Below are 21,620 nucleotides of genomic sequence, written 5' to 3'. Positions count from 1 at the left end.
AAGTTTTTATTCTGGTGCTGACTTCCTTGTAATGGACGGAAAATAATCCTAAGCCTACTTCTTTTTCATTCACACACCACTGAAGCCCCCAGAATCGTGGTTCTACCTCACATTCATAACAACCTACACATTTATTATTTTCGTAAAGGATGCTCTTCAAAAATACAGCCAATCCGTCGACTATGAAGATAAAATAAAAAAAATCAAGCCCTTGTCATGTGCTACTAAAAACTTTTTAATACAATAGGTCATATTATGTGGCTGAGGCATGAGTATCTTTCACTGTCTGTACGTCAGTAAACATGAGAGAGAGAGAGAGAGAGAGAGAGAGAGAGAGAGAGAGAGGTTTCACGGTCTTAAAAGTAATAAATCAAATGATAAAGTGATAACGCTGGAAATAAAAATAATAATAATAATAATAATAATAATAATAATAATAATAATAATAATCTCACAGCCTTTGTATGGCAAAAGAAAATGAAAATATGCTTACATTCTCGGTTTCAAAGAGATATTTTGTTCACCTGTTGACATTAGAAAATAGTTTGTTAAGTAATTATTCATTCGACTTAAAATTCAGTTAACTTAAAGCATTGTCTGTGTGTGACCTGTCACCTGTGAGGCAGTAGCGTTTGGCGAGACACCAAGACACAGAGGCGAGTCTGAGGACCAAGTTTATTGTGTTGCCAAGGCTGGCATCATCAGGAATAGTCTGATAATATCAGCCATGACATAACATTGATTAAACTTGATCTCTATTCTGCATTTGGTGTTTACCTCTTCATCAAATTATAGTATTGATTTTAGAAAGGAATTAATACTCGTATTTAAAGCCAAGGATTCTGTTAGGTAAATGTTGGACATTAATGTATAAATTGTTCGGCATCAGATCCTGTCTAATCATGACTCCTATATTCTCCTCACAGTATGATGGGGTTACCTACAGAAAGTCTACCTATCTACCTATTTTCAGACGTCTTAATCTTGTAAGGGGTGGCCACAAACAAACCGCCTCCATGTCACCTTATCTCCCGCCATTTCACTGCCCTGCTCCCAGCTCACAAACCCCTCTTTCATATACCTCTCCACCCCATCCCTCCATCTCATCCTTGGCCTCCCCCTCCCTCTCCCCTCCTCCACCTCACTCACATACACTCTCCTCGTTAGTCTCTCACTCTCCATCCTCTCCACATGGCCAAACCACCTAAGTGTGTTTCTCCTAACGCTTCCTATCATATCCACACTACAACGCTCCTTCGTATCCTCATAATTCAGTCTGTCTTTCCGTGTGACTCCACAGGCTACTCTCAAATAACCCATTTCCACCAATCTCACTTGACTTCTGTCACTCCAACAAGGTCCATGCTTCGCTTCCATACGTTAGAGTTGGTATCACAATTCTGCATGTAGTAACTTTTTAACTTCCATGCTCACTTCCCTGTTTCTTATCACTGCTTCCAAGGAACCAGCAACCTTTCTTCCTTGATGTACCTTTTCAAATACTTCACCCTCTAAACTTCCATCCTTACTCATCACACTACCCAAGTACTTAAACGCACTCACATTTTCCATTTCCTCATCCAACCTCACTGTACATTCACTTTCTTCATTTCTCTCGAAGACCATAACTTTACCCTTCCCTACATTCATCTTTTGATTCCGTTTCTTATACACTCTCCCCAACTCATCCACCAAGCCTTGCAGCTTCCCTTCGTCTTCATTTAACACAGTATCACCTGCAAACAACAGTACAGGGTTTCCAAACACTGCTTCTCTCATTAGGGCCACACCAACATCCGCTGCCCTACCTTCTATCTCGTTTATAACCCCATCTACATACAGACTGAACAACCATGGAGACATGACACATCCCCGTTTCAATCCGACCTTCAAATAGAAAATTTCACTCAGTTCACTGTCAACACACACTACAGCCTTTGCACCCTCATACATACTCTTCACAGTATTCAACAGCTTCCAATCTACTCCATATATTCTTAATACTTTCCACAGTCCTTGTCGATCCACCCTGTCATATGCTTTCTCCAAATCCATGAAAGCCACATACTACTTCTTTCCCTTCTCTAGAAGCTTTTCCGCTATAGATCTAAGAATGAATATCTGAGCTACACAACCTTTTCCCTTCCTAAATTCTCCCTGTTCTTCCCCAACTAATTCATCTTTTCTTTCCCTAACTCTGTCAATACGTATCCTATAATATACAAATGCTCCTATGATTACCACACACTTCTTTTTCCCCTTCTCCTTTGTAGAGGGGAATAATTATACTTGACTTCCAGTCCTCCGGGACTCTACCTTCCTCCCAGGCCAATCTGCGCATCTTCCACAACCATTCTACTACTATCTCTTCCCCGTGATTCAGCATTTCGCCACACACTCCATCAATTCCTGGGGCTTTCCCCATTTTGACTTTCATCATTGCTTCCACAATTTCCATCCTACTGATTTCTTCCTCTTTTCCCACAACCCTCAGTCTCCCAGCCATTCTGCAGCCTCTTATACTTGCATTACTTCCATTCTCTATGTTCAACAATTCCTTGTAGTGTTCTCTTCCTCTGCTCATTTTTTCTCCCTTTTCCACTAGTAATCTACCATTTTTATCTTTCATTCCCGGACTAACTTCTTTGGCACCCTGTCTAACTCTCTTTACCTCTTTCCAAAACATTTTCTTACATTCCCTCCATTATACACTCAAATTCCTTGCAAATTCCTCATCCATTCTCTTCTTACCCTCTCTAACTAATGTTTTCATCTCCCTCTTCCTCTCTACATATAACTCTCTTCCATTTTCCAACTTCTTCCACGCCGCTGTTTCTCATCCACTCACAATATGCTATCATCTTTTGTGCCACAGCCTGTTTCACTTCTTCATTCCATTATTAAGTGCCTCCTATTATTATACTGTATGCTAGTGTTTTAAGTACTTAGGGTCATATGTTGCTGTGAATGGAAGAATAGATGCAGAAGTGAAGTTAAGAATGAATGAAGTAGGAAATGTGCTGCGAGGAATGAAAAAAGTGTTCAGATGTCTTTCGCTTAGAATGGATGTAAAGAGAAGGCTGTATGAGGGTGTTGTGGTACCGACTGCGTTTATGGGGCTGAAACATGGAATACGGGTGTAGCAGAGAGGAAAAGTTTGAATGTCATGGAGATGAGGTGTCTGAGGAGTATGTGTGGAGTGACGTGTGTGGATCGAGTGAGAAATGATGAAGTGCGAAGGAGAACTGGAGTTGTTCGGGAGATGGCTGATCGAGTTGAACAGAGGGTGTTGCGATGGTTTGGGCATATGGAGAGAATGGATACTGAGCGGTTGGTGAAAAAGATAACTAGATCCGATGTAGGAGGTGTAAGGCTGAGAGGAAGACCACGAATAAGATGGATGGACAGTGTGAAGAGATGCGAGAGGGTTTGTCTGTTGAGCAAGGAAGAGTGGTTGTGCATGATAGAAATAAATGGAGAGAAATTGTGAATGAATAAATGATAACGCAGCCCTGAGGGGATATTCTCCCGCATGTGTCTGATCAACTGATTAGGTCAGGTGCAAGTAAGGGGATGGGTCCATTATGATGTGGCAGGGGTAAACCAGCTTTGCTGTCGGGCCCTGCTGGAGATGTCACTGATTGTACAGCGCAGTTGACCCTCGTGCGGTGTGGTATGGTGAGGATCTGTCCCTTCTCCCCTCTGGGGCTAAGATGCGAATGAATGTGTTTGAGTGGATGAGTAAATTGAGAATGTGTTGGCTACCTCCCTTTCCTTGGGGGAAGCAGCCTAGGTATATAGATTGATAATTTCCTACTCCTCAGATATTTCAGTAACTTGACGATGTCCTTCCGAATACTGTAATAATTCCAAACTCTGCTATAGATTCTACTTGTGTTACAATACTATTGCCAGCAAAATATTCTAATTCTAATACTTACACATAAATCATAAGAGAGAGAGAGAGAGAGAGAGAGAGTGAGAGAGAGAGAGAGAGACAGACAGACAGACAGACAGACAGACAGACAGACAGAGACAGACAGACAGACAGACAGACAGACAGAGACAGATAGACAGAGACAGATAGACAGAGACCCCCCCCCCAAAAAAAAGAGAAAAAACGAGGCACTCCACTCGTTATTAATTCCTAGTCTGACAGCTGTATTTACACAAACCTTTAATCTTTCCCTATTGCCCATGATCTAAAGCACCTTAAGATATCTTCCTCCCATACTGTATCTAGTAATTTTCCTGAGTAACTTCTCATGGAAATTTCTATCCAGTGCCTTGCTAAAGCCTGTTCTAAGTTTGTTCAGGATACAGTAACTTTGGACAGTTAAATTAAAATTCTGTGACACGTTTTGTAAGAAAGTTTTTAGGGAAAGTTGTCCTAAACAGAGTAAGATATTGACTAATGGTGGTAGGAATTTGATAAAAAAATATGTTATCGCAGTAAAGAAGTTAACGAGAAAGGGAATAATATTGTTATTGTTTTTTTTAGGATGACATCTTTGCCGTTTATTTATTATTGTGTTCAGACGATTACAGTTAGCATAGGAAAGCCTTTCCTAAGGTAAATAAAAATATCTGGCTACAACAGGGAAATTCTAAGGCGTCACGAGAGAGAGAGAGAGAGAGAGAGAGAGGTTAAAGAAGGAGGCCCAAATTAAAGTTTTTCGACTACTGGAAAACAATCTACTTTTGCACAATATCAACCTTGTGAATTGCGAGCCTCTGTATTGTGTTTGCATCCACATCCCAAACTTCACTGCATGTATAAGGTGAACAGAGAAAACAGGCAAACAAACTTGGTCCAGTGGTCTGATCGGCATCAAAATTTAATTCGGATTCTTCCACTGAAGAGAAGGGAAGTTCAAGTTATCCTCCTCAGTCAGGTAAAAAAAAAATTTCTTTTAATTTTGCTGTCCCCAAATAGTGAGGCAGATAACCTAAATTTATGAAAGAATTGTGCATTTTGTGAGTAAAGCATGAAATTATCAGGATTGTTTCTGTATATTACGGGGATTATTTTAAGATGTGGAAACACTTTCAGACTGACCTTTGAGGGCATTTGGAGGTTATTGATCTTTGAGGTTATGAATCTATTTTTTAAGGACCTTTGTGAAGAATATTTTAATTATTTAAAGGTAATTACTTGTAGTTACATCTACCGTATTTTCTGTTGCAGTACCTTCAGTAATCCTCTAAGGTTAAGTTATTGGATATGACAGTACTCTTCATTTCACTTTTAAGGTTATCTAAGGTCACTTACCATTCGCATTATGAAATTTCTCTTTTAGCCCCATTGTGAAGAACATTTTAAATATTTCAAGAAAGTTAAAGTTAAACCTATTTCATGTTGCAGAACTTTGACTAAGCATCTCAATTTAGGTTGTCAGATATGACAACGCTTTTATTTTAACATTTGAGGTCATCTAGAGTTCGCTGACCTTTGACATAATTGAAATTCTACTTAACTGCAATTGTGAAGAATATTTTTGTTTACACAAATAGTTCATATGTCTTGTTACTTTATTCAACACATATTTTATTACTTTTTTCAGGTAAATGTAGTTAACAATCTGAATATATAGTATCAACAAATATACATATATGCTCCGGCCTCTCTAATTATAACAGTCTCCTGAACATACACATAATGCATGCACGTTGGGGCTGCCTTTGAACATTTGCAGCATCCAATACAATCCTTTTTGCAGCCACAGTGAATGAGTTCTTAACGTGACTGTGATGCTCCAAAGGGCCGTACTATAAAAACTAATTGCCGAATCTGAACGTCTGACGTTCCCGTGTTTTGTACCATAAATACATTTGCTGTTCACGTCAGACGTTCGCCTGCTGCTTATGGCGTTAAATATCTCTGGAATGTCACAGGAAGATAAGTGCCACAAGAGACCGCCCTTTCGTGTACCAAATTAAATACTGATAAATGATAGCTGGTTTTTCGCTTTATAAACACTGAATAACTCGGGAATAACATTTTCTTTGGCAGGTTAAAATATACGAGATATCCAAAGCTGTTCAGAAAATTTTATAAGACTAAACGTTTTTGCAGAGAATACTAGTAAACAAAACTTGCGTGTGGTGAAGTCGCGATGTGGTGCACAGTATATGGAGTTATAACAATAAATGGTGCTCTCAAGTTAATTTCGGGGTGCCTGTGGAATTTCTCAATATATTTTTGAAATAGCAGCAATATCAGAGTTTGTGTGTTAGCCAGCTTAGTGCTGTATTTATCACATTTGAGGGGAAACCTTTAAGCTTCTGGCTCAGTCTAGTCGAATAATATGAGCGACAATCTTGGCACTGGAAAGTAATTAAATAAATGATTTTTTCTGATAATAGGGTGCTTCTTGAAGTATATCACACACAATTCATGGGTATCCAGTCTTTGATTCATGCACCAGCTGCAGTGGTTGCTAAAATAATAAAAATCACAGTATTTAGCTGGGTACAGTACAACTTTTTTCCCCATATGTGAGGCTAAATAAATATATAACTTCTAAGCAGATTATGTATGCAGTATTATATTGCATGGCAGAAATTACAGATATCAGCGTTATGTCAGTGGTGGTATATATATATATATATATATATATATATATATATATATATATATATTCATTCGAACCAACAAATAAATGCAATGACTTAAGTATTATATTGAAATATGTAATTCGTTTCTTGCAGCAGAATAACAATTAATTTAGTTTTTTTTTCTACGAGGAAGAAGGAACCAAAGGCCATGAGCCCGCAATAACAGTTCCCTCCAAGAGAAAAACAAAATACAAGACAGAGCCAAATTCAAGATCCGTTCATTTCGAGATGCCTGGACACACTGCGTTTGAAAGACTGGATATCATAGGCAGCAGGAAATACAGACAGAGGGAGACAGTTCCAGAGTTGACCTGTTCATAAATGAAGGACTAGGAGTAACGGTTAACTCTTGCATTAGAGAGATGGACAGAAAAGGGATGAGAGTTTGCTGCTAGATGGGTGCTACGCGCCCGTCGTAGAGGTCGAGGAATGCATGCAGACAGTTCAGAGGAGCAGTGGCCATTAAAGTAGCGATAGAAAAGAGATAAAGATGTAACAGTGCGGCGAAGAGACAGAGGTTGAAGGGAGTCAGTAAGAGGAGGAGAGTTAATGAGACGAAAAGCCTTTGACTCCACCCTATTGAGAAGAGCTGTATGTGGGGAGCCTCCCCACACATGAGAGTTGTGCTCCACACATGGGCGGATAAAACCCCTGTGTAGAGTCAACAATTGTGCAGGGGTAAAGAAAGAACGGAGTCGGCTTAGCACATCCAATCTCTTGGAAGCAGAATTTACAAGAGATGTAATATGATCTTTCCAAGATAAGTCCTGAGTAAATGAAACCCCAAGTATGTTCAAGGATGATGCAGGAGGCTGAATATTACTAAACATTAGTGGGTATACCTGTGGAAGATTTTGACGGGTTGATAGGTGTAAGAACTGAGTCTTAGATGCATTAAAAACAAGATTATTTTTACCCCAGTCAGAGATACGAGCCAAGTCAGACATTAGATGTGCCATAGCCTCATCCCTTGTTTGTTGAAGTAACTGTTGAGATGGGCATTGCGGGAACTGAATGGAAAGGTGAAGGGTGGAGTCATCAGCGTATGAGTGGATAGGGTTAGATGTACAGCTTAGAAGGTCATTGATGAATAAAAGGAAGAGAGTTGGTGATAGGACAGAGCCCTGAGGAACACAACTATTGATAGATCTAAGAGAAGAACAGTGGCTGTCTACAACAGTGGCTATAGAACGACCAGAAAGGAAGCTAGCGATGAAGGCACAGATAGAAGGATAGAAACCGTAAGAGGGCAGTTTGGATAATTAAAGATTTATGTCAGACTCGATTGAAAGCCTTTGAGATGTCAAGTGCAATGGCAAAGCTCTCGCCAAAGTCCCGAAAGGAGGATGACCAGGAGTCTGAAAGGTAAGTGAGAAGATCGCCAGTGGAGCGTCCCTGACGGAACCCGTACTGACGATCAGAAAGAAAGTTGTGGTAGGAAAGATACCTTAAAATTTTTCTATTGAGAATTGACTCAAAAACTTTTGAAATACAGGATGTTAAAGCAATTGGAGGGTTGGGAGTGGTCAACCTTCTTTGGGACTGGCAGAATGAGAGCAAACTTCCAGCAAGAAGGAAAGGTACAAGTTGACAGACAAAGGCGAAAGAGTTTGCCTAGGCAGGGTGTAAGCACAGAAGCACAGTTCTTGAGAACAACAGGAGGGACTACATCAGGCCCATATGCTTTGATAGTATTGAGGCCAGTGATGGCAGAAAATACATCAGCTGAAGAAATTTTAATGTCAGCCATGAGGAAGTCAGAGGGGGGAAGTGATGGAGGAACAGCACCGGAATCGTCTAAGGTGGAATTGGAGGAGAAAGTCTGTGCGAAGAGATCTGCTTTATCAGTAGAAGAAATAGCTACAGAACCATCAGAGTAGAAAAGAGGAGGGAAGGATGATGAGGAAAAGTTGTTAGAAAGGTTTTTGGCAAGGTGCCAGAAGGAGCGGGAAGAATTCGAGTTGGAGAGTTGAGAGCATTTAGTACGGATGAAATTGTTTTTAGCAGAGCGAAGAACAGACAGCACGATTCCGGGCAGAAACATAAAGATGATGTGATTCAGGGGTGGGTTGGCTCCAGTACCTTTTGTAGGCCCTCTCCTTGTTGTGGACAGCATGAGAACAAGCGTGATTAAACCAAGGCTTTCTTGCGTTAGTCAAAGGATACGAGAAAGGAATGTATGCTTCCATGCCTGAGAGAATAACCTCCATAATGCGCAAGGCACACTCAGATGGCTCACGGCCATGGAAGCAATAATCATTCCATGGAAAATCAAAGAAGTACTGCCTGAGGGCCTCTCAATCCGCGGCTCCAAAATGCCACAGACGCCGTTTCCCTGGAGGGTTCACAGGCCGTACCGGGGTGATAGGACAGGTTAAGGTGATAAGGTTGTAATCGGAGGAGCCCAACGGAGAGAAAAGATTAACAGTGTAAGCAGAAGGATTAGTTGTGAGGAAGAGGTCAAGTATGTTGGAGCTCTCTCCAAGGCGGTCTGGGATACGGGTAGGGTGCTGTACAAGCTGCTCTAGGTCATTAAGGATAGAAAAGATGTAGGCTTGTTCACCAGGTGGATCAGTGAAAGGAGAGGAGAGCCAAAGGTGGTGGTGAACATTGAAATCTTCTAGAATAGAGATTTCAGAGAAAGGAGAAATGAATAGAATGTGTTCCATCGTAGAAGTAAGATAGTCAAAGAATTTTTTATAGTCAGTAGAATTATTGGATAAGTAAACAGCACAGATATATTTAGTCAGAGAATGACAGGAAAGCCGAAGCCAGAGTGTAGAGAATTCAGAAGAATCGAGTTCAGGAACACGAGAGCAAGATAAGTCGTTGCATATATATACACAACAGCCACCTTTGGCTTTGAAATGAATATAAAGAAAGTAGGAGGATACAGAAAAGGGTTTGCTGTCAGTTGCCTCAGACAGCTGAGTCTCAGTTAGAAAAGGAAGGTGAGGTTTAGAGGAGGAGAGGTGGTGCTCAACAGAGAGAAAGTTAGAGGAAAGGCCGCGAATGTTGCAGAAATGAAGAAGAGTCAGACAGTGGTTCCAGGCACCTCGAGTCGTCACGGGGAGAGGGGCGGATGGTGGGGGCATTTATGGTCCCCCCCCCCTGGGGACTCCGAGGCTGGGTGATGAAGCGCCATGATTCTTTATTGAATTTTGGAAAAGAAAGTGTAGGGTGTACTGTACATGTAGTTTGGTGTAGATAGAGAAATTTGTGTTGGAGAGCATGCTGACCTACTCTCTGTGTAACTGAGACACTGAAAAAGTTCAGCAAAGGGGGATGGTCAGGAACTAGTCCTGAGGGCTGATGAAACGGGAGCTCCAGCACTCCCTATCATCAGCTTTCCATCCACGTCGGGAGTACTGCCCTGCTCGACTGGTGCTACAGTCTACTCATCCTAAAGATAAAGTTAAGATAAAGTTAGGTAAAGTTATCAGATAAGAATGAACTGGCTAGTTAGGATGATGACTAAAATATATACATATTTCAATCAAGGACTCAGGTTTGAGCAAAGATATTTTGGCATTAATACAAAATTTTTTAATAAAATAATTAGATTATTTCAAGAGATTAATAACAAATAATAATAAAAAGGAGAAAAAGAGAGAAAAAAAGAAAGAGAAGGAGAGAGAGAGAGAGAGAGAGAGAGAGAGAGAGAGAGAGAGAGAGAGAGAGAGAGGAGAAGGAAAAGCAACGAGATGAGGAAGCAGAATGAAAAGAATATGATGACGATGATGATAAGACAATGGAGCACCAGTGAGTGCAACACTTGCAACCACCAGCTGGTCTAAGTACTAAAAATGTAACCTTTCCCTGTGATCTTGACCTGCAACAAATTACTCTCAAAAGCTAATTACATTATTCTCGCCAAAATCTTAACCCTTCCACCAACTTTGGTTCATATCAGATTAGATCTGTTTGAGCTGATTTTGCCCAGTGATCTTGACTTCTGTCCTTTCCCTGTGACCTTGACCTCTGACTATTTGTTCTTAAAATAGAATCTATATTCTTATTATAACCAGAACCCTTCTACAAAGCTTCTCCGACATCAGATAAAATACCGTAAGTTAATCTTCCCACATGGCCTTGATCACTTAACTATTAAAAAAAAAAAAAAAAAAGTCAACATATTGTGTGGTCCCGTCTCACGCTCGTAGTTGGACCCGACTCTGATTAAAGCTTTAATTTTGTTCACACAGTCACGCGAGTCAAGCTTTGACCTTGCCTTGTGACCTAGACCAATAATAATATTGATTGTTCCCATAACTGAATTGTTTTCGTCTCTCATGATCTTTAACACAACCGTAAGATTTAGTTCAAATAACTTTTTTGTTTCTACCTTGACCTGTGACCTTGGCCTTTGAGCTTTGCCCCTGACATTGACATTTTATGCAATTGACCTAAAATATTTAATCCTTTTATTCTTATCTTATTCTCAGGTTTTCCACAAAACTTGATCAAAATTGGATTAAAACTGTTTGCGTTGACCATGCCCTGCGACACTGACCTTTCACCTATTATTAGAAAAAACATCGGTTTGTTTCTTGGCTTACCGTCAACATTTTCACATGTATTTGTCTCTGCCCGATTACTGAAGTTGGTACTTGTAGGACTATCAATATAACATCGGGAACACAGATTATTAAAAAAACACGAGGTGTTTCCTATACTCTGGGAGTCTAGACGATATCTGTCTCTCCTAATTTCGGTTGGAGAGAGGTAAGGGGCATCACGTTTACCCAGCGCCATCACATTAGGTTGAGTTAAGGAATGCTCTGATCTTCACACATAAAACAGTCTTCTCAGCATTCTCTTCCTTACTCTACATTTTGCGATACGAACTGTCAGCTCTAGTTAGCACATTCAAGAAAGTGGCTAGATCATCAGAGCACGGCAGAAAGCATTGCACCACACATCCGTTCCCTTATTGTGCATACTGCAATTTTCCCCCCTGGTAAACAGGATGTCTACCCACATGTTACAGAAGTGGAGATTAATAAAAGAGCATCAAAATAATACAACATTTATAAGTGGATTATAAGAAAATCTGACAGTATAGTATGCCCTATACTAATAATAAGAGCATACTAATTATTAGGGTGATCTCTAAATCTGTGTGCCCACAGAAGAGGACGATAAATTATATCAGTTAATAAAATGACAGCTTGAGCAAATAATTATAAATTGAGTAACAAAAAAAGATTAAGGTCTATACGGAAGATGTTTATATGATTAGAAAAAATACTGATATATACTATAGTGATGAATAACAAAACTATATTGATATAATAGCTGGATACAGAATATTTACAATGGCTTTGCGAGAAATAAGATGTAATAACTAGATAATGTCCATATAATTAGTTAGTTGGCCGCACGTTTTCACACAAATCAGTACTGCATAACGAGAGGTGGAATTGACATTGATGTGGTTGGTGACTGTCCTTGGACAGAGGATAGTGGGCTGTCATATTCCCATTCATGTTTCCCACACTTCATGATGACATTGTGATTTCTTCACGGCAGTTTCTGCTTTAATAGTATTCACTGTCCTTACTGGATTCTTTTCTGTCCATAGTTCATGGAATCTTCTTTTTTTTCATACATTTATCACAGCAGTGAACAGAAACCACTATGATCAAGAATCCTACTAGGGTGAATGCAATGGAGGGTACACAAAATGAGGGCTCGAGAAAGCGATGAAGGAAGTGACACATCTGAAGTCTCAAAAAGTCAGAATTATTTTGGTAACCAATCATGTCTAGCTGAGGAGAGGTAATACATTATGAATGGGGAAAATAGAAGAGATATTTGTAGGTGCAAAGATTTCAAAGTTATGTGAACGGATACCACAATGTTAGCGTGCTGGATATGTAGTGAGAAAATTTGATTTGATGGACCAATAGTCTAGGGCAATGTAAAGACCAGAAGCTTCGGCTGACTTGACAGGGATGTTAGGATATGTAACACTATCAAATGATGGTGTACGAAAATAAAAGTGGACGTGGTCCATGTGAATATGGAAATCGTGTGAAAGAACGTGAAGAAATAGTCTTGGCTGAAAGGTTTTGGACTTGAGAATTCTCACGGGGGGTGGATGTGATAGAAAGGATACTAAAGAGAAATGCAGGACAAAAACGAAGGGAATGAACAACGGACGAACACAAGTGTAAGAGATCTGACAGGGCAAAAGCCACAGACATATGGTCGGGAGACAGAAGAAAAAATTTAAAGTACACAGATGCAGTTAAAGAGAGCCATTGGAAGGTATACAGAGAAGGAAATTGGTTATAAGAGATTAAAGGTGACTGCAGAATGAGCAGGAATATGGGCCATGATAGTCGTGGAATGGAGAGTAGCTTCTAGTAGAGGATAGTACAATACTAAGTTTGGGAAAGGAAAAATAGGATCAAGACTAAATTAGTGCAAGCCCATTCCAAAACTAAACAAAGATTTGACATCGGGACAAGGCCTAGGGTAACATGACCACTGACAGCACCTACTAACAGGCGAACAAAATCCTCTACTTGTAAAATTAACCCATTTGTGCCCAGTGTCCTAAATATAGGACGGAACTGGACATTTTCAAAATTTAATAAAGAAGAGAACCCCTGGGTAAGGACTTATGAGCTTTGCGACCATGAGCCGACAGGCTGAGGGCGGTACGCCTAGCACCCTTCCAGCAAAATCCCTAGCACAGAAGTTCTGGGAGCTAATGGGTTAATGACTGGAGGGATTGAGCCATTGATTCAAGATGAAAGCTGATGTAAAACATTTGACAACATTAATCTTGTCATTCAGTTTCTCTAAGACACCTCAAAATTTGTTTAGTTGGGTGCCCGATTCATTCACGTGTGTGACAGTATCACCTAGTAACTTATGGAGAACATCCAACAACATATCTTTTGCCTCCAAAGCTGAGGCAAATGTTTTGTTGACAAATCACTAGATGTTGTTAAGTCAAAAACATATGAATGTGATCTTCCAATAAGATCATTGTGGGGCAGGGGGCTTTCAAATTAATGAACAGTTTCTCGATCGAAACAAGTTTTCATTGAAGAGGTTCATAGAGTTGAATCCAGAAAGATCCATCCACATGTCTGTTTACCAAGGATGCTAGTAGGGATCGTATGGTGGACAGCTGACGAGCATATTATAAAAGTTCTTGTGTGCCTTTCATTGAACTTGGAAAATTATAACAGACTGAATGACGTCCTCCACTAACATTATCTGCCTCTAAGGCATTACCAATGCCCCTGGGCAGAGGACCCCATCCCTATCCTCATCGCCCAGAGATGATCAGAACGCAGGCTGTCCATACACTCCGCAACATTTCATATAAAAGGACTGCGGAATAATGTTTAAATTAGCTAAGTGGTCCTGACAGGTGGAGGAAGAAACACATGAAACAGTGGGGGCGAGCTGCTGAGTGAAGCTTTTGTCAGCATTCATTATTATGTAGAGTAGGTGATGAAGGGGTAGCAGGGGTAGAAAAGGAGGAGGAGACTTGAAAGACGTAGGAGGTCCTGTAGACGAAGAAGAAGCTATGAAAGATGCATCACTTTCCTGACTTTTCCCCCATTCAAAGTACCTCGGAGTTCTCTTCAGATCATCTACATGAACCCATTTACTCTCAGATGGCAACTAGTATTTAATCTCAAATTTGTTACCGTTGCGAGATAACACACTGTGTGGGTCCTGATATTTGTCATTCAATTTAGAAGTGTTTGTGTGCAATCGGGCGAACACTAAGTCTCCAACGCTAATACTGGTATGCATTAGGTTTTCTTTTATAGGACTGAATATGGCAGAGATTTATCAGATCCATATAAGTCAGAGAATGGAATTTCGCCAATGGATATACTAATGAAGCTGTTGATAGAAGCAGCAACTTCGGGTATTCACTCATCCCAACAGATGCTCCTTAGTACTTCAGCACCTTACGATGTTGTCTTTCAACAAGGTCATTAGGAGCAGGATGGTCAGGTATGACATTACATTTACTGACATAATAGTGCTTAGAAATCTCAGCATGAAGACTGTTGTAGAACTGCGAACCATTACTAGCAATAATGGTTAATGGCGTAACGAATGGACAAATAACATGAGAAAGAAAGCACTTGAAACCCTCTTAATTCGCTGACTTGTCTTGAAGAGCTATGAGAACACAGCACTGTGAGAAATGATCAACTGCTGCATACAAATACTCGGTATCAGAGTCTGTCAGTGATCTTTGTCTCAAACACTGATCTTTTCCTGGATGCAATGCATGATGTGCGTTTTGGATGATATGGAGTACTGCAAGTAACAAATCAGTGGGGACAACGAGTTGACATGCATGTACCTCTATCAGGCATGTCCCTACTGGTAAAGGACGTTTTCCTATACAAGATAACGTTGTCCAACACGAGCTCACCTACTGGCACTCGGAGAGTGGGGAAGGTCTAAATGTCTCCTGAATCTTAGACCACGGAGGGCTTGTGCGCTGACAGCTATGGACAACATCTGAGGTTTGAGTGATGAACTTCACTGGGTTGGTGTGGTGAGACTGCAGCAGTTACATGACGTGAAAGGGGACCTGCAACTTAATTACATTTACCAGGCACGTACTCAAAGGCTGGGTAAAAGTTTTGGATGATAACTGACCATCGTCTTAGATGCCTGGTAAGATTTCATTCTTTGAATAAGTCACAAAGTGGGAGATGATCTGATTGGATATGCACTGGATATCCGCAGATGATGTCTCAGAAATGTCTGAGAGACCAAACACCGGCTAAAGCTTCCCAATTAGTGACACTATAGTTACATTCACAGCACTAAGGGCGCATACTCTAGCGCACATTTCCTCTTTGCATGATCAACTTGCATCAACACTGTACTAGGCCTACACGAGATGCGCCTGTACAAATAAGAAAATTCTTCTTATTATCAAGGAATACCACGACCGAAACATTAATAAGCGCTATCTTTAATGTTTCAAAGGCATGAGACTGGCCATTAGTCCAAACAAATGGGTCATTTTTCCTAAGTAATTTAGTAAGAGGGATGGGGATCTGTGTATACCCTTGAATAAATCGCTGATATTAGTCACTCAGTGCAAAGAAAATTCATGTCATCAGTACTGGTGGGTTTTGGGAAGGTAGCACCTGCTTTAACTTTCTCATCTGAAGTATAAACTCCCTCAGCATCAACCACATGTTGAGGAAATTTAATTTTCTTATGTAGGATGTGCATTTGCTGATGATACAGTACTGTTGATTGAAGATGAATGGGAGTTGCAGGGTTTGGTGAACGAATTTGGGACAGTGTGTAGGAGGAGGAATCTGAAAGTTAATGTAAACAAAAGTAAAGTTATGGTGTTTGAGAGGAATGAAGTCACAGAGTGTGCAGTGAGGTTGGATGGTGAGGATATGGAGAATGTGAGTGCATTCAAGTACTTGCTTAGTGTGATGAGTAAGGATGGAACTTTGGGGGATGAAGTGTGTGAAAGGGTACAGCAGGGAAGGACGGTTGTTGGTACACTGAAAGCAGTGATGAGAAATAGGGAGGTGAGTATGGAAGTTAAGAAGTCACTGCATGATAGTATTGTGATCCCTACCCTGACGTATGGAAGAGAGGCATGGACCTTGCAAGAGGAGAACAAGTCAAGAGTGGGAGCAATGGAAATGAGTTACTTGAGAGGAGCATGTGGAGTGACGTGGAGGGACAGGTTGAAGAATGAAGAAGTGAAGGAACGCTGTAGGGTGGATGTGGATGTGGTTGAGAAGATTAGGAGAAATACACTGAGATGGTTTGGACATGTGAAGAGAATGGAGAATGAAAGACTGACTAAGAGAGTGTATGTAGGTGAGGTGGAGGGAGGGAGAGGGGGAGGTAGACCGAGGATGAGGTGGAGGGATGGAGTTGAGAGGTATATGAGGGAGGGGGGGGTGAGTTGGGGGGAGGGTAGTCAAATGGTGGGTGACAGCGACTTGGAGGCGTTTTGTCTGCGGCCACCCTTTGCGGGATTAAGGCGTCGGGCTATAGATAGCATTTATTCCTGTCAACGGACTGGTTGACGGTCGATATTTTATTTAAGTAATCAATTTATTTGGGTGATAAATGTGCTTAATTATCCTATGATATAGTTAATTTGACAAATCAAAGTAAAAATTTGGAGATACAAGCCTTCAAAGTTGCACAAAAAGAGGTTGATGGTAGCACGAGCACGAGTGGCCGTGACGTCATAAATCTGCCAAGCCGAGAAACAAAAGACTGTGATCCCCAGCTAAGTTGTGTGGTTGTCGTTCTGCTGCTCAGCCAAGTTTTGCTTCGTCATGGCCAAGTCAGCAAATAACCACCATAGGTGCTTTGTTCCACTGTGCAAGAACACAAGTAGACTCACACCAGAAAAAAAAAAAAATCAACACTGCTCCAAGAGATGACAGCCACGTAACTGTGGTGGCGAGTAGAGTTTCGGGAGTCTATCACAACTGGCAACTCCGCCTGTTGTTAAGTGATGCGAGGGAATATGGAATCGGAGGTATTTACCAAATCGGCGCTTTAAAATGGAAAATACAATTTTTATCACACCTAATTATCTGGAATTCCGTCAAAAACTTGTGCTTAATAAGATTATTAATAAAAATCGGGTCAGAGCTAAAACTTGCTAAAGCTAGCGGATCAACACGCATTGACACACTTCCATTTTGCACAGATATAGAGTCAAATCACAGTTAAATGTATTTGCTCTGTAAATCAATATTTACACAAAACAGAAGTCTGTCGTAGGGGTGTAACGAAAGGTGGGAAGGAGGCGGCCATCTCCCCCTCCTTGAGGGTCTTGAAATCGTATAGGGCAAAAAAAAATAATAATAATAATAATAATCTTCAAAAATAAATAAATAAATAAACCACTTTAGATATATATATATATATATATATATATATATATATATATATATATATATATATATATATATATATATATATATATATATATATATATTGTTACGGAACAGAAAAAGATAATGCACACTTTAAGTGAGAATACGAAGAGTCACTACTGTCCCGTAAAGTTCCAGGTTCAAAACAAAAGAGTTAGGTAAAATTACAAGTTAAAGTTTAATGCACAAACTAACAACAAAACATTCAGGACTCATAAGGATAATGTAATGGCAAATAAACAGGTTAAATATATGGTTAACTGCAATAGCCTCTATTAACACGAAATTAGCAAGAGTAAATTTTATCTAAGTCAGCCCTGATAAAATGAGATACCAGATAATACTCAGTAAATGCCAGATAAATAATTACAGATACAAACTATTATCAAAAATGACTGACATAAAGAACCCTACACGAATTACAAAAACTTCACTAGGCCCACAAATTAAACTTATGCTATACAGTACAAGAAAAAATACAACAACAGTTATACTCAAATTACACACAGCTGCTAGATGTTTGGAGATTTCTTGAGCACTCACAATAATAATAATTGTACAGGGGAGGACAGAGATGTGAACAAAATGAGGAGCAGATCTAAGTGGCAATGATGCAGAGACTGAGCTCATTATATAGGGGCCAGCAGAGCCTGATAAAACTTGTAATAAGGACGCGCAAATGAAGCGATGGGGACAAACGGTCGACAATCCCGCACTGAATAACAGAAAGGACGACTTACTCTACTATAACGGTAGAAGGGGGGGACTGAGGCAGAACACGCTCGTGATCAAACATGCAGCATACTGTGCGTTAAAATTACACAAAGGATGATGAAATCATAGGCTATGTAACACCTCCCCACAAAGAAAAAAGAAATTTACAAAGGAAATTTCTTATTACTCTAAAATAATCTGTATATGGCATTACAGACCATGCAAAGGTCTTTCCTAATGTTACAAAACATGAGATCTCCCTAGCACGTTCAGTCATAGGTACTTGCCAGTATCCCTTTAACAAATCAAACTTACTTATGTACCTAGCCTTTCCGATCTTGTCTATGCAATCTTCCACACGAGGGAGAGGGTAAGTGTCTGTTTTAGTTATCTGATTAACACGTCTGTAGTCGATGCAAAGCCTCTGTGACCCACCTGGCTTAGGGACTAGAGTGACAGGAGAACTCCACTCGCTCTGACAGGGCTCAATCATCTTGTGGTCCAACAGGTAGCCAAGCTCCTTCTGGATGAGAGGAACTTTCACTGGGTTCACACGGTAAGGAGGCAATTTAATTGGCTTGGCGTCTTCAACATCGACATCATGCATCAACACAGTGGTTCTTCCTGGAGTAGCACGGAACACTTGCAGGTACTCCTGCAGTAATGCCGAAAACTCCTGCCTTTCCTTGGGTGGTAGATGAGAAAGCTTAGTCTGGAGATCATTCATGATATCAGGATTCTTCCCCAAACTATCACTCAGGCTCATACTGCATGGGAGAGCTTCACTTGCAGAATCGGGTGGAACAGCTACAGTGCAGACTGGATTATTTTCGTCCCGCCTGTGATATAACTTTAGCATGTTGATGTGACATAGTTGCTTGCTCTTTCTACGATCTGGTGTGGCGATGACATAGCTGACATCACTGAGTTTCTTCTCCACGAAATAAGGGCCACTAAACTTGGCTTGAAGAGGTTGCCCATGAACTGGTAGCAGAATCAAAACCTGATCTCCTGGCTGAAAGTGGCGTAACCTGGACTTATTATCATACCAAGTCTTCATCTTCTCCTGAGCAGCTCCTAAATTCTCTCTCGCCAGCTGTAAAGCAGTGGACAGCCGTTCTTTGAAATTCATCACATACTCCAGCAGGTTGACGTCATCTTCCTCCGACAGCCAGCATTCCTTGAGTAGCTTAGGGGTCCTCTTACTTCATGGCCAAACAGTAGTTCAAAAGGTGAGAAGCCCAGTGATTCATTTGGAGATTCTCTTGCAGCAAATACAACGAATGGAAGACCTTTATCCCAGTCTTTCTGATGTTCCAAACAGTATTTCTTGAGAATCGATTTGAGTGTTTGATGATATCTCTCCAACGCTCCTTGGGTCTGGGGATGGTAAGCTGAAGACGTGATCTGGGTGATGCCCAATTCCTTCAGAGACTGCTTGAAAACATTTGACATGAAATTACTTCCCCGGTCTGACTGTACCTCCTTGGGCAGACCAAACTTTGTGAAGAACCCTAGCATTTCCTTAACCACGTTCTTTGCTGAGATATTTCTAAGTGGAATGGCTTCAGGATAACGAGTAGCCATATCAATCATGGTCAACACATAAGAAAATCCTGAAGAAGTCTTAGGAAGAGGGCCCACAATATCCACCAACAGACGGGTGAAAGGCGCCTCAAAAGGAGGAATGGGAACTAGAGGTGCAACCTTTTCGGTCTGATTACACTTCCCCACAACTTGACAAGTGTGACAAGACTTACAATACCAGGAAACATCCCTGAAGATACCTGGCCAGTAGAAGTGTTTCAAAATGCGTGCCACAGTCTTCCTCACTCCAAGGTGTCCTGCCAAACTGGAATCATGAGCCACTCGAATGATATCCTGCCTACAAACACGAGGGATGACAACTTGATGTACAACCTCCCATTCACAGTCGGCTGATGCTGTTGGGGGTCTCCACTTCCTCATAAGTACTCCTGACTTTACATAATAACAAGTAGAAGCACCGGCTGACTCTTCTTCACTGTAAGCAGAGTTAGCTAGACCTTTCAACTCAGGGTCAGCAACCTGCAACTCAACCAACTCTTGACGAGACAAATTATCAACACTACGGGGTACTGCCTCATCTGGTGAGTGGTCCAAATTAGCAAGAAAAGTGTCAGCTAGGATAACATCATCATCATCATTATCCTCTAAATCACCAGTAACTTTAGACTTAGCCCTAGTGACAGCACATGCAGGGAACACATCAGGGACATCACAATCCCGGGACACAGCCACTGGCTCACTAGACAACTGAGGAGCTGGACACACTTGACTTCCACCAATATCATTTCCAAGTAAGAAAGTTACACCTGACATTGGGAGTGTCTCAACCAACCCAACCATAACAGAACCATTAACAAAACCAGACTCTAAATTCACTCTGCACAGAGGAACAGAGAAGTAATTATTCCCTACACCTTGTAAGATTACAGTTTCATCAGAGGAATTAAAATTAGAGCCTAGAACACTGGTCAGCATAAGGGATTGGCAAGCACCTGTATCACGATATATTTTAACTGATTTCCTGTCATTACTGTCCAGAGGACTGACAAAACCATCAGACAGGAAATTAGCACATGAACTCTTGAGAGTGTCACCCACGTTACTGCTCAAAAGAGGAGCTCCATCATGAGAATTTAAGTTACCCCTCAAAGCAGGTTCAGTTAACTCAGTTAAAGAATTCTGGGAACTTTCAAGAGTGGACACTAGACCAATTGACTGAATATTTAAAAGACTCCTTTTGTTCACATCACGCTGTCTCCTGAAACATCTCTCCGTAGTATGACCAAGCTTACTACAATAAGTACATTTACTTTTCTGAAATCTAGAGGTGAAGCTGGTATTTACTTCCTGAGAAACATCATCCTTATTCTCTTTCCTGTTACCTGTACTCTGAGTAGAGGCAACATACTTACTCTCAGCTTTCCCTTTTTCTCTAGAATATCTCTTGTGAGTGAGAACATACTCATCAGCTAAAACTGCAGCATCAGACAAATTATCTATTCTTTTCTCATCAAGATATAGGCTTACATCTTTATAAATACACCTTTTGAAGTCCTCCAGCAAAATCATCTGCTTAAATTTGTCAAAATCAGAATCCACATTCTTAGAATTTAACCACTGCTCTAACAAATCTTCTTTGATTTTTGCATACTCAACATGGGATTGCTTATCTTGCTTGTAAGTTGTCCTAAATTTTACTCTATAGGCTTCAGGAACAAGCTCATAGGCCTTAAGAATCAAGCTCTTAACTACATCATAATTATCACATTGATCCTGAGGCAAAGATGCATAAGTTACTTGAGCTTTACC

Source organism: Coenobita brevimanus, chromosome 8 (genome assembly GCF_032717465.1).
Source record: "Coenobita brevimanus isolate Jiangsu-jjx chromosome 8, ASM3271746v2, whole genome shotgun sequence".
NCBI classification, from domain to species: Eukaryota; Metazoa; Arthropoda; class Malacostraca; order Decapoda; family Coenobitidae; genus Coenobita; species Coenobita brevimanus.
This window is presented reverse-complemented; position numbering follows the sequence as displayed.